We start from the raw sequence: 13508 nt of genomic DNA, 5'->3' as shown, positions 1-13508 counted from the left end.
AGCTTCCCTGCCTGTGTCCTGCCCCTGGCCAGCAGTGGGTGCCTGCTTGTGGGTGAGGAGCTAGCAGGGTCTTACTGCATTTTGTACTAGAGGATGAGTTAACTAGAAATCACAGAGTCACAGACTGCTTTGGTTTGGAAGGGACCTAAAAGACCATTTAGTCCCAACCCCCTGCCATGGGCAGGGACACCTTCCACTAGACCAGGTTGCTCAAAGCCTCATCCAGCCTGGCCTTGAACACTTCCAGGGATGGGGCAGCCACAGCTTCTCTGGGCAACCTGTTCCAGTGCCTCACCACTCTCTCCATGAAGAACTTTTCCTGATATCTAATCTAAATCTCCCCACTTTCAGTTTAAACCCCTTGTCCTGTCAGGATAAGGATGATGATCCTTATTCAGTGAAGAAGGTGTATATATAGGAATGCAATAACTTTTTCTTAAAAAAGAAAAGCTTTAGAAAGTTTACATCAAAGCTTTGATGAGCTTCAGATGAAGAGTCTAGAAGAGACAGAAGGGTATCGATGCCCTTCCGAATGAAAGCTGCCTGGCTGCTGTGAGAGGCTACCGAGGCAGGGCTGTCTGTCTGTCTGTGAGGCTGGTGCCAGCAATAACCTGTAGCCATTCCAGGAAGTAATCAATCCCTGGGAGATACAACAGTTCTTCAATCATTCTTCATGTGACATAATGCATGAATAGGGGGTGATTGCAGGACAGATAAAATTTTCTTGGTTTTACTTAAATGTGTGGCTGTGCCTGGTGTATATAATACAGTACTTGTGATAACTTACCAAAGCTTACCAAAATTAAACAGAAAATTGTAAATATCTAAATCACCTTCTTTTAAATACTAATTAGAACAATGATGCAAAGAATCAGAAACACAAACAAAGCTATTAAGATGGGCCTCTAAGACTGGAAAATAAAAAGAAAATGAAGGAGGACAGCTTTTGTTTGATATGTTATGTGTAAATTCTTGTTCTCCACTGAGGAAATTCTACCTCATAATGCAAAGCTGGTGAGACATGCACACCTTCACCTCAGGAGCAACTTCATTTACTCAGTCAGCATCTGCTCACCCTGTGTGGTCTCCCTGTGTCACACGCGTTATGTTAGATCTATGCAGACTCAGAGATTTTTGGATACTAGATCTCCTACCCTTGCCTAACTCTTGCACTGTTGTTGCAGTGAAGATGTGAAGGCCCTGGCATATCATTTAGATCTCCAGAAATTATTTATCACACCATGTCTAATCCAGCACTGTGCAGCGATACCTGCAAGAGCTGCAAAAACTAGCCTGTGAGTAGTATTGTTAAAGAGCCCTGCTGGTGGCTGAGCTAATTAACCCTTGCACAGTGCTATGGCTGTTTTCCTTCTGGGCCCTGAACCTGAATGTTTCCACGGTGCTGTAAGTATAGCTCTGGCGCACTGGGTAGCAAGAGCCAGCAATCCCAAGATTCATCTGCATGTGAGCTTCCATTCTCAAGGATGGGTAGAAACTTGTATCCAGCCAGATAAGCTGCTTGTTTAGAAATCAATGTATCTTAAAAATGAGGTTTACAAATGAATCATTAATCTAATCTTATCCCAGAGAGCTCTGAGAAGCTGAGATGAACATAAATGGAAACCTTGGTTGCCTTTACCATTCTTGCATGCAATATTTTATCTGGTTTGCTTTGGAAACACTTTCTTAGATAATAGCCCCTAGGAGGAAAAGCCTTCATACCATAGCCACTTTGGGACAGCAGAAATACCATCTATTTGTACTGCTTGTTTCTTTCAGTTGTTTAGTCTTAACACAGAGCTGTGGGACTGGCTCCCACCAGACTCAGGGTTTCAGCTGAATGATTACACCACACACTGTGGAAGGGAGACTGTTTCCAAATTGAAAACAGATTCTTATCCCAGTGTCTGTCTTGGCAATATTTCTCTCCACCCATACAGATCCAAGGCATTATATATTCTCTGATGCCCCTCGGTTGGTGGGTGGTCCTAGCTGGTACATTAGTGTCTGCCTGGAAGCTTTCTTGGTTTTGCAGGTCTAAGCAGAATCAGTTTTTACTTACGATGGTAAATATGGACAATGGAAGTGTATGAATGTGTGTACAGGTGTCTGTGCAAATCCTCCAGCCAGCTGTAAAGATCATCTCCTTCGTATTTCAACTAAGGGTACGCCTGCATCGCAGCCGTGAGTGAGCTTTCGGCTAGTCCACTCTTCCAGCTGTACCAAGTTAGGCACAGCTCAGCCTAACGAGCACTGGTTCCAGCTGTACCTGCTGGGTTGTACAGTCTTTGCTGAAGGCCACTGGGAACCAGTTTAGCCCCTATTCTGACCAGACACGCTTCTCAGTTCCTCAAGACATCTGCCTCAGTTTTGAGTGCCTCTGCTAATCTCACTGGCAGACCCCTGCATGAAAATGAGATGCAGGGTCCTAAGTCACCTGGGTATTTTTTGGCAACATTTTTTCCCCACATTATTCAATTCATCACCAACACTTGGAAGGTGCTGGTGCTCACTATTTTAATACAGTATTTTAAACCATGTGTTGCATCAATTTAAACCAGAAATGGGGTATTGACAATCAATGCTATGACGGTAGTGGGAATGAGGGGAAAATGGGATCCAGATTGTTTCCTTAGGGTTCAGAAGTTTTCTCAGGCATTCTCAATTATTCTGATATATTTTGGTTGCTCCTTGCCCTACTCGTGATAATGGAGTGATTGGTTAGTTGTTCCAGGGTGTGAGCCAACTTCATATTTATAAAAAGAAGTGTCAGTGTGTTGAGCTAATTGAGGGATTCAAATGGCTGAATGTTCTGGGAGCACAAAATAATTGCACACACACAAGCACAAACAAGTCTGGAACAAAATGGAAATACCCTCCCTAAAAAATCGTTATGCAGGCAATTGAGTAGGGGACATTTCCGTCCACTGTCTGTTTCTGAATGGTGAAGACAATGAGTAGGCCAAAGTGCTAGGTCTGTGTTAGCAATTACGTCTTCACAATTATTAGATTTTTTTTTACCCAAGGGACAATGTTTGTTCCAGTTCTATCTGAAAAGTCCAACCTAATGTGGATCTTGCTGAGCTCTTGAAAATCTTTTACACCCATGGTGCATTTATTTTCCACCCTCCTTGCATCTGGATGTAATTATTACATTTCGTAAAAACAAGAACCAGCTGCAGTGCTGAAAGCGCTGTGGAGCCTGCAGCCACATTCTGTTTCCTCAGGCTCTTCTGCTGGTATGGGTACAAGATGGGACTGAAGATGGAAGACAACCCACACAGGGTATGAGTTTACTTCCACATTATGTTCAAGCGGTTCCACTGATTTCATTTCAGTAGGTCCTGATCTGCATCACAGCTAGCAGCGGTGGTGCAGCCACTACTGGGTATATATAGTTTATAATGGGTATGTTTGCTGTGACCTGGACTTTTCTGGCCTGCTTTTCTCAAAAGAAGAGTGCTGTGCTGGTAACGTGCACAGAGTGTTCTCTGTGGTTACACCTGAATCCTCCAGCTGAAGAAGGGCAAGGTGTGGTTTCAGGCACGGGCTTATGATCATAGAATCACAGAATGGTTTGGGTTGGAAGGGACCTTAAAGATCACCTATTTCCAACCTCCACTGATCACCCACACTGACTGCCAGTTCATTTTCTGTCTTGATTTTGCTCTTTGACAGAGTGTGATTTTTCTTGACAATGTCCAAGCACTGCTCAGAGCATGACTTCTGTTAGGATGTGTTCCCATAAGGCAGTTTGTCTGGGACTGCTCTTTTCTGGGTGAACACAGAGACCACTCCAGCACGTGGACATGGGCTGTGTTATGCTATTTGACTAGGAGGTCCCCACACTGCTTTATTCAGTAATTCACATATAGCCACTGACTCTCTCCTCTAATGGTAAGAAAACATGGCATGTTTCTTTAGTTACTACTGGAACTTGTGGCTTTCCTGCGAATATATAAATGCACAAAGGGTCTCTTTCTTCCACAATAAAAGGCCCTCCTGGATCCACACCAGTGTTTGTTATTTCCAGAGTTTTCTCTTGAGTGCTGGGGTACATGAAGGGAGTTGTATTCAGGGTTAAATGGTCTACATTAAGACATTTCAGCCTTTGTTATATCCATTATACTCATGCCTACCAGTTTTAGACCAGGAATCTCATTAGATTTGATCCAAAACAAACCCAGAAGAAAAAGATGGTGCTTGCCTCCAGGACCATTGTAAAAGAGACAACAGCTAATGTACCTGGGGAACTGAATCTGAAGAACAGCACTTGAAGTACCAGTCATGGCACATCAGCTGCTGAGTCACTGCAAACCTTAGTGTCAGCTGAGACTTGGTTGTAGCTGGCCAGCAGTATTATGCTGTTTGCTGCTAGAGCTAGAGGCAAAAGATATGCTTCCTTTCAGATCTGAGAAGGATCCTCAGTGGGCTGCATGGATGTCCAGACACGAGGGCAAAAATCAAACATTACAGTATTACTTAGAAGATTCTTACTTCAAAGGTCTGTTCAGGATAGCACAAGTGAGTGCAACCTGGGTACAGTTGAATCCTATTAACTCATGGGACTGTGATGAAATGAAAATTAAGTTAATCAACCTAATATCCCAAATCTACCTGCAAAAATACAAAGAAGTTCTATCTTCTGTCATAAAGACCTGTATTTCATGTAGAAGATGAAAGAGACAAAAATGCAATTTTTAAAAAATTTATTTTCTGGCAGCCCCCACACATTCTTCATATGCCAAGAGGCTAGATAAATGACTCTAGCATAATTTATGGTATGCTGCCCATGTCATAGCAACTGTTTCTGATCATGCTCTTTTAGCCTGTGGTGGAAGAGAATTTACTTCTCATTGCCTGCTGTCTGGCGATAGTCAAGAGCATACATTGATAGTTACCTCTGGCTAAGCTGACATGCCACAGCTTGTTCACCTGCTTTATCTTGATGGTGTCCTAAGTTTATTGGACATATAACTTAAATTTGAAAATATTTCTGTGCATTAGAGTTTTCTTTTTTTTTTTTTTTTTTCCCAGTTCTGTAAAGGTGGCAAAAATATTGTCAGAAGACATATACATAAGAGAGTCTGAGAACTGTAAAGTCTGGAGTGACAGTCTATCTCTCAATTGAAACGTCTATGGAGAACTGTGACACATATTGTGGATTATTTGCATAACAGTATTTATCACTTGAGATAGGTTGATCAACAGTTTCAGAACTGTGTGATCCTCCTAAGTCCTTATTGTCTCTTATGAACTGAAAGAAAGAAAGAAAAGGAAACAAACTCCACTTGAAGCTCAAGCTTCACGTTAGAGCTCAGAGAAAAGAAAATCTAAAAAGGTTTCTCCTCTGATATAACAGGCATCATGTCAGCCATAGATATGTGTAGAAGTAGGATACATGAATAAATAAAACCCAAGTTTTTAATGCATTAATGAAAACACTTGCACAGATTGAATGGAGCAATGTCACTTCTTGACAGCTTCACATCAAGGTGTAATGTTTTCCTGGAAGGCATGGTTTAGCCAAACTGAAGTTTAGGACTCAGCATAATACTAAATCCCTGAAACTCTCCATGTTTTGCTTTATAGGGGTGAGTGAACACTCTGAACATCCTCCACCCATTTTAAATCTGTGTGCCTAAAAGAGAGACCAGTCTGCTGAAAGTGCGTGGCATTGCCATGGAAACAATGGCTCTCTGCTCCTTGAGGATGTTTCTGAATCCAACCCAAACATGCTTGCTTTTGTTTATTTTTTTAAAATGAGCAGTATTTGGAATTGGCAGCCACAGTTCTGAGGCCTTTTAGAAAATTGTTTGCTTAGACCAACTTGAGATAAATAGCCTACTGCCCTTCCTAAAAATAAAGATGTTTTCCTGCTTGAATATCTCTGAGTACTTTCATTTATGTAATTATTTATTAGAAATAAGAACATTACACAAACAAGTCTGAGAAAGCAGTTATCTACTGTACATTTGATGCTATTTCAATTTCTCTGGTTTCCTCAGAATAGGTAGGGCTCTTTTCTGAAGATATTCCTGGTCTTTATCACCTACAATAGGGTCTTCACTTTCAGAAATACTCAATCCCCAGCCAAGGGTTCACAGAAAGCATGCCAAATTTTCAGCATTCAGCAGGTCTCGCCTGGCATGTCTATGCCACCATGAAGACAGACCCAGGCTGAATCCCAGGGGCCCTCTGTGCCCCAGTAGCAATGCTGTGCTAACACAGCTGTGGCCGGGCTAGTGCGGGGGCATCCTGGCCAGCAGCCTCCCCAGCTGGGCCGCGGGACTGCCTGTGTAGGAAGCCCAAACCACAGCAGGCTGGGAGCCATCCACGTGGAGACATCCACATGGGAAGAAGCCAGCTAGACACCCTTTGTATGGTTTAGTTTCTTGTACACTAAAATGTGTCTAAAGTAGGCCAGCAGTGCCTGTTGCTCTCCTCTGACTCTGAAGGGGAACTTGGAGGGCTAGCCTACGTGTAGGTGCCTGTACTGCATACACCGTCTGAGGGGATGAAACCTATTGCACGTCAGATGTGCTGTGCTGTGTAGAAGTGTCCAGGTTACGTCTGCTATGCCATAGATTTGGCTGAACTGCTGGACACCCTGTACCTTTGAGAGAGTGCAAATGCTCCTGATCGTCTGTTGCGCCAGTCAATATCTTCAGGTAGAGGAAGTGGATGCATCTAAAGGAAACCTTGGTGTCTGACAAGTCCAAGCAATTCTCTTTCTATATTTGAGTTATGTTGATTCTGGCCAGTTCAGAGCATGACCATGGGATGTTTCGCTTTGTCCAGATAGTATCTCCTTTGATATTTACATGCAGGTCTCCAAGGGAGCTGTATTATATCACTCTTCACTACTGCCACCTTCCCCAATGAATACTTGTGCATTCAAAAATCTTCAAACAGAATCTTTTCAGCTCATGTCTGGGATATGTTTTTTTTTTCTCTGTGAGGCACAAAGCGTGCATATATGATAGCACCTTTAGTACAGCTATAAATTTTAGGAGAGTTTTAAAATACCACTGGACATGTACTATCTGGAAATTGATTTTATTGCTCCTAGTAGCTCAATCCTGCTTCAACTTTATTATTTGGACAGCATAGAACATATTTAGGAAAGAATTCTGTAAGACATTATTGTTAATACTTTGTATTGCCATCTGAAATACTTGGTGCTTCTTGCAGTGACTTTAGTTCTACTACATGCCTGTAAGATACAAGATTACCTCATTTTACAGAGAGCAAAACTGATCCCTGCCATCATGTTAATCCTGCCATATTCATTCCTGGCTCAAGTTGGGGTTAAACACTGTACATACAGCTGGGAAGAAGAGATGCTGTGAGTGGCTTTGATAATTTCCAGAGATGCTGACTGGAGTAAAACTCCATAGATAACTATGCAGCAAAGCTCTAGTACAGAAAAAACATGACCCCATTCTAAGGACAACTTCGTGTTCCCTCCAAAAAGCAGACATTTGCTGCACTAAAAATGCTGTTTTGCCAGATTAGGATGTAAATAAACAAAGTGTATGACTTCATGGTTATCCTAGTTTAAAACCACTCTGGGCAGGCACAGATTTTATGGATTATCATGCTTGGAAGTCATTACCTACCTGTCATTTACTTTAGATAGATATACAAGTCTACTTCTGGGGTTTCATTCACCAAAGAAAGTACTGAGGGCACCAACATGATGTCTACATCTGCTTTTCAACTCAGGACATAATTGACTTCAATTGACTTCCAGAAACATTGTTAAGTAAGTCTTGGGATGAATTTAACTGATGAAGGTTAGAACTACGCTGGTTTTCTCTGTTCCCAGGAGATAGTACATGTTTTGCAGGTACATGGAATATATCTGAACAGTGTGCATCAGCAGGTGATCTGCCTTTGCTATTTTGCCTAGCTAACCATGAAAGATTGTCTTGCCACACTTCATAACTAGGAGATAACAATCAGTGAACCCAGCATTAGATGCTGCCAGATGCCTCCGTATGATTAGACTCTTGATTCCTGTTTTCCAGAGGGTAGGGCCATCAGTGATGAATGCATGAAAACTGTGTGTGTAACATTATTTGCTGCTTGTAATATCATTTGGTACTGCTCCTCATCGCAGCTTTCATCCTCATCTATTCCACACATGAACGCTGGGCTATTCACAAGATTGTCAGCAATGTGTAATCAAGAACTGAAGAGCAAAGCTCTAAATTTTTTCCCATAATGCCTACTATGGGAGAAGCTTCAGAGGGTGCCCTCTGTCTCTCAACAGCTGAAATGGTTAACAGATGGTGGTATTTAACCACTCTTTTTTGTTACTCCTCCAACCTGCCCAAAGGATCCTTCTCTACAACTATATTTGGTCTATCTAGAGTTGGTGGTAAGCCATGTGGACAGAAGACCTGGTAATGTGATGGATCCTATGTGCAGTGTATGATGGGGTAAAATTTGTCTAATTAAATACTCTCTGCTTTATTTTGTTCTGATTTTTTTGAGGCAGGAGAGAGAAAATAATATTTCTAGAAGGTGTCCTTGTGCTCTTCATATTCAACTATTTGATGACAGCTCTGGTATTGTCCTAACAGTCATTCATATCCCTGACACTTTTTTACAGTCATAACTAAATATTTGCAAATAATTTGTTCATCAATTTCTTGTAGCTCTCGTGTCCCCATAATTTGGACAGATTTGAACTTACCAAAGGAGAAAGAATAATCATGTAGATAGATATTTGTGCAGTTACCATTTCCTCAAAAGCATAGTGAGCACTTGTAGCAATGAGAGGTTTGCTGCAGGCAGCATGTTCCAATAGGAATATTTATATATAGTGAGGCATTGATTAAATCCATGGCTCCTCAGTTTATATTTATAGCACAGATTCATTCACTCTAGCTTTTATTTATAGGTTACCTTTTAGTTTTGTCTATATTAGATGTCTCTCTTGTTGGCAACGAGGCTTGAATGTCATTTAAACAGTCTTACAGTAAATGCCAACCAGATGAGTTGGTCGTTCATTGGCCCTTCTCAGGGGAGGCCTCTCTACTTCCTTTGGGCTGTTTCTATTAATGGAGCATCTGAACATTACGCTGATGGCTTGTGGATCTCCACCTGCCCCCACTGCCCTTCTGCTGTTGTCTTGTTCTCTACTCATGCTCATGTCCTCCCTGTCCTGCTTTCCATTTGTCCTCCTACTCCTCCACTTTGCCTTTCCCTGCACCTGGTTCTAGTCACTCACCCACTTCATGACATACCCTTCAGCTCTGATCTAACATCTTCACAGCAATAGTTTCATTATGCTGTTTGGAATTAACATAAGGAAAAATAGTATATCTCACTGCAAAGATGAGAAACTCATCACCTCATGTCTGTGCATGACCTTCTCTGCCCCTGTATTCATAAGGATACTGGGACTCAACAAAACACATTCTTCTGCTCCTCTATTGTGTGACCATGGAGACCATAGTCAACCAGAACCACAGAATCACAGAACGGTTGAGGCTGAGCAGGGCCATCTAGACCTGGTTACCTGGGATTGTGTCCAGATGTACCCAGTGTAATCCACAGCAGTGTACCCAATGTAATTCCAGACTACAGTGTCCCAGATATACCCAATGTAATCCACAGAAATGACACAGGTCAACAACTTCATGTCTTTTAAGGGAACTACTCAGAACCACCAGGAATAATGAATATCTCCACATGGGCAGACATTTCTGGGAGTCATGATTTGCTTGTTTCATATGCCTGTAGTGAATATAAAGCTGTTGCTGGACCCAAGGCTTCCAGTCTTTTTAATCCAGTGCTGAAAGAACTTTTTTAGTTTCCAGCTAAACAGCCATATTTTAAAACTATTTGCATATTTACACAGCACTGCTTGGCATTGTGCCTATTCCATCCTTTCTAAGGGATAGACCACATTCTGGTATTTGAGGGCAACTTTTATGAGTGACCTGTGAGGATTTACTGCCAAAGCGTACCAGATATATGAAAAGGATTAGTCAAAGAGAGTAGGGAAAAAGACAAAGAATTACATTTCAGTGTTAAAATTTCACATGAAAAGTTGAAACTCTCTGTAGGAGAGCTTTTAAGATATTTAAGGAAAATCCGTTTTCTTCAATTCATAAATGGAAGGAAATATGAATATGGAAAAATCTTTTGATATAGAAGTTGTTTTTGTTAAAATATCTTTTAGGGCATTTGTTTTTGTTACCTACAATGATTAAAACATTTTCCTTTCCTTGAAAAAACAAAGCTGGAGCTCATACTGGAGGTACAAATAACATTGGTTCTCTGCTATCTTGCCCTTTTAACCTGCCCTGTTAATTTCTCTTAGTTTGCTACATGCATCTTCCTAGACTGGGTCTTGGCTATACAGGAGATTGCTGTCGGTTCTTCCAACCATTGAGTTAAACTATAACTAATTTAAAACATAAAATCCCCTGGTGATGCCTTTTCTAAGACCTGTCATAATTCACTCTAGCTTAAGTTAACATTTGAAGAAATAAATGAATTTCAAATTCCCAGACCTTGAGTAATAGCAAATTCAAGACTGTCTTTGTATCTGAACCTATAAATCCGCTGTGCAATGACATCTCAGGGGGATCTTTCTCTGGAGAATGAGGCTCTCAGAAGTTAATAACTGACCTGTTGGCCAGGCATGCTCCACCATCAAAGTCACCATAAAGAGAGATGGGCAGGATTCCTGCTCTACACTGTGAGGTACTCCACAGTATGCAGACAAAAGCAGACATCATCTGCTTTGCAATTTTATTTCTTCTCTGTTGATTTTTGCTAACTTTATCTGAGCTTTGGAGCCTCACAAACCTAGAAAATGAAAAACAAACAAACTTGCTCATCGGCTTCCCCTTAGGCCTCCAAGCTCTATTTATAATTTCTATAAGCCTCCATTACCTCTGCTCTACAGTATCAAATTCTTCTGAACTAGAAAGGTCACATTCTAACTATTATTACTGAAGAAATTAATTCAGTGTGTGACATCATAGCTAGACAGTTAATTAGGCCATTTAATAGAACACTGCAGCTGTTAGAGAACTGTCTACATGCAAAAAGCCACTCTATAGTGTTTACCATTTCAAGGGCAGAAACCTCATGCAAATTAGACATTTTTAATTTCAGATTTATTTTTCAAATTGTAAACATTTCTGAGAGGAACACATTTTTTAGCTTAGTCTCCAAATCAATATTTATGATAGTTTTACAATAAGCACCCTGGTGTCGTACATTAAATTCCTATATTGTTCTCTTAAATTTCTGACACTGTTAACTGTGAAGTATTTATTACTTCCAGTGCTCCACTGATGTTGTAAATTAGGAATTAACCAGAAGTTGGTGAAGATTTTTGGGCACAATGCTGGTAATCTTTTTTTATTCACTTATCTTGAAAGGTATCTCATTTATAATTGAATTTAATGAGTTTACAAACTAAAGCTAAATATGAATTACACAATAGCAAGCTTTCTGTTTTGTTATTTAGCTTGCAAATGTAAAAGCAAATTCTTTCTTGCTGAAGAAGTCATGCAGTGTTGCATATTCTTACTTTTTAAATTAAATTCTAAGATGAGATAAGTTCAATGAAAATTAAAGCCTCACTGGGTGCATTTGCCATAAAGCTGGGCAAATTAATATAATAATGGGCCTTTCTAGGTAAGTGATGTGAAGTGCCCATCAAAGTTGCAGTGGTGTGTTTTTGTGAAGCTCAGTAATTTGAATCTCCAAACATAAAATAAAAAAAGAAAAGGAATGACACTGACTTTGAATCTGCAAACTTTTTCAGTAAATTAACTGTTCAATGAGTCCTAAGACAATCAAAGCCTTATTTTCTGTTACTAGTGTCCTTTCTGCCATCACCTGTGTGTGGATCTCAATCTTATCCCTTTTTGTCTGCATCCCCAGTGATGCTCCCACCTGCACGCACAGGGCTATGGCTGGTCTGCAGCCATGCACACCCTGTCTCACCAGGATCATAGGATATATCCGATGATTGAATTTAGCCTGGTTTTCCAACTGTTGCTGTGTTAAGCCACAACTTAACACTGTAAGATCTCCATCATTTATGTATATATAGGGGTTGAGCTCCCCTCAGAATTTACTGAAAAAGCTGTGATTGCCTTAAGGGAGAGAGGGTAAGGCCCTTACTTAATAGCAGCCTAATCTGAAAACTTCACTTGCTGATTTATGCCTGACAACTGGGAATATTTATGTATCACCTGAGGATTTATCAACTCATCAGTTCCCAAACCAGTTTATTTTTGATGGTAGTAAAGAGCAGATTATGAGGCTGATGGAAACCATCTTCCAGAAATTATAAACAAAGAGCTCAGAGACTTCTAAAACTAAAAAAAGCGAGACTGAAACTAGTTGCTCCAATTCTAGGTAAAATCCCACTGGCAACAGAGATACAGAACAAAAGTTAGCTCTCTTTCTCTCTGTTGCATAGTAGAGCTAGCAGTTGAAGACAGAGTGAATATGGCTAATTGCACATAGGTAATCCCCAAACCAATAAGCAAAGCAGACCATGGCAACAGTGAGAAACGGCAAGGACCCTCTCCCCAACCCACGGTCACTCTGTATTACTGTTCCCTGAGTGGCCTTGTGCGTGCCTCCACTGTAGTAGTGACAGACTAAAGGCGACTTCTGCGAAAACAAGCAATAGCTGAAAACCAGATGGCTTTATGCAGAGCAACAGCGTTATCTATTACCTTGACTAAGTAATTGTATTTAATTTTTTAAAATATTTCCTGTGTTGAAAATGTTTCCAGACTGTTACCCCTTCCCTAGTCCAAGTGGAAAACAAAATGCCATTCAGCAACAGAGATGGGGTTGGATCCAACATAAATATTTCTCAGCTAGGCATTCTCCATAGAAGTGCACAGTCATTTTTTCCATATACAGTGGGAAAGACAAAGCCTCTGCTTAAAAGGCATTCTTCTCCAAAAAGGGGGAGGGTTAAAATGTTTTAGCTGTCTACAAGCTGGCTAAGGATTAGAGATTAATACCATCCTCTGCTCTAATGTACTTATTACTACAGCCACCAAGTAAAAAACTCAGAGATGCTCACTGTCAGACATACAAAATCTGCAGTTGGAAAGGTAGTTTTTTGATTTTCCTCTTTCAAACAAGATGCAGAATTTATTCAAGGAGAACAATTTACAAGAAAAGGGATAAATAATTCTGCTTTGTTTCCTCATTAACCACCCTCCACCCAGTCCCATAAAACACTCACAGGAAAGTTACGTTCTGAGTCATACTTTCCCCTCTTGACTCCCCCAGATAAGTGAGACAAAATCAGTTGACAAACTATAGCACTCCCTGAGAGATTTCCAGATCGAGACAAAAAATCTCAGGGGATAAAAAAGAAAAGTAGCCTTGAAGCAGGTATGATGTTACTCATGGGGCACTGTTAAATCTGAGAGGGTAAATCTGAAGCTTCCCCTGATTTCCCTTTTGCAGAAATTCCACTCCCCCACCCCACTGCCCCCACC

General features: G+C 40.8%; 1 protein-coding gene across 1 annotated transcript in view; it reads right to left on the bottom strand.

Moving 5' to 3' along the window:
* LOC104513806 (laminin subunit alpha-4-like) overlaps nucleotides 1-13508 on the bottom strand; it is a gene marked incomplete at its 3' end in the record, with an annotated part of 48827 nt that overhangs the window by 27008 nt on the left and 8311 nt on the right. The window lies entirely within an intron of this gene.

This window comes from Eurypyga helias, unplaced genomic scaffold (genome assembly GCF_000690775.1).
Source record: "Eurypyga helias isolate BGI_N326 unplaced genomic scaffold, ASM69077v1 scaffold32508, whole genome shotgun sequence".
Classification (NCBI taxonomy): Eukaryota; Metazoa; Chordata; class Aves; order Eurypygiformes; family Eurypygidae; genus Eurypyga; species Eurypyga helias.
The sequence above is the reverse complement of the archived record's forward strand: the minus strand, read 5'-3'. Positions and strand labels throughout refer to the sequence as shown.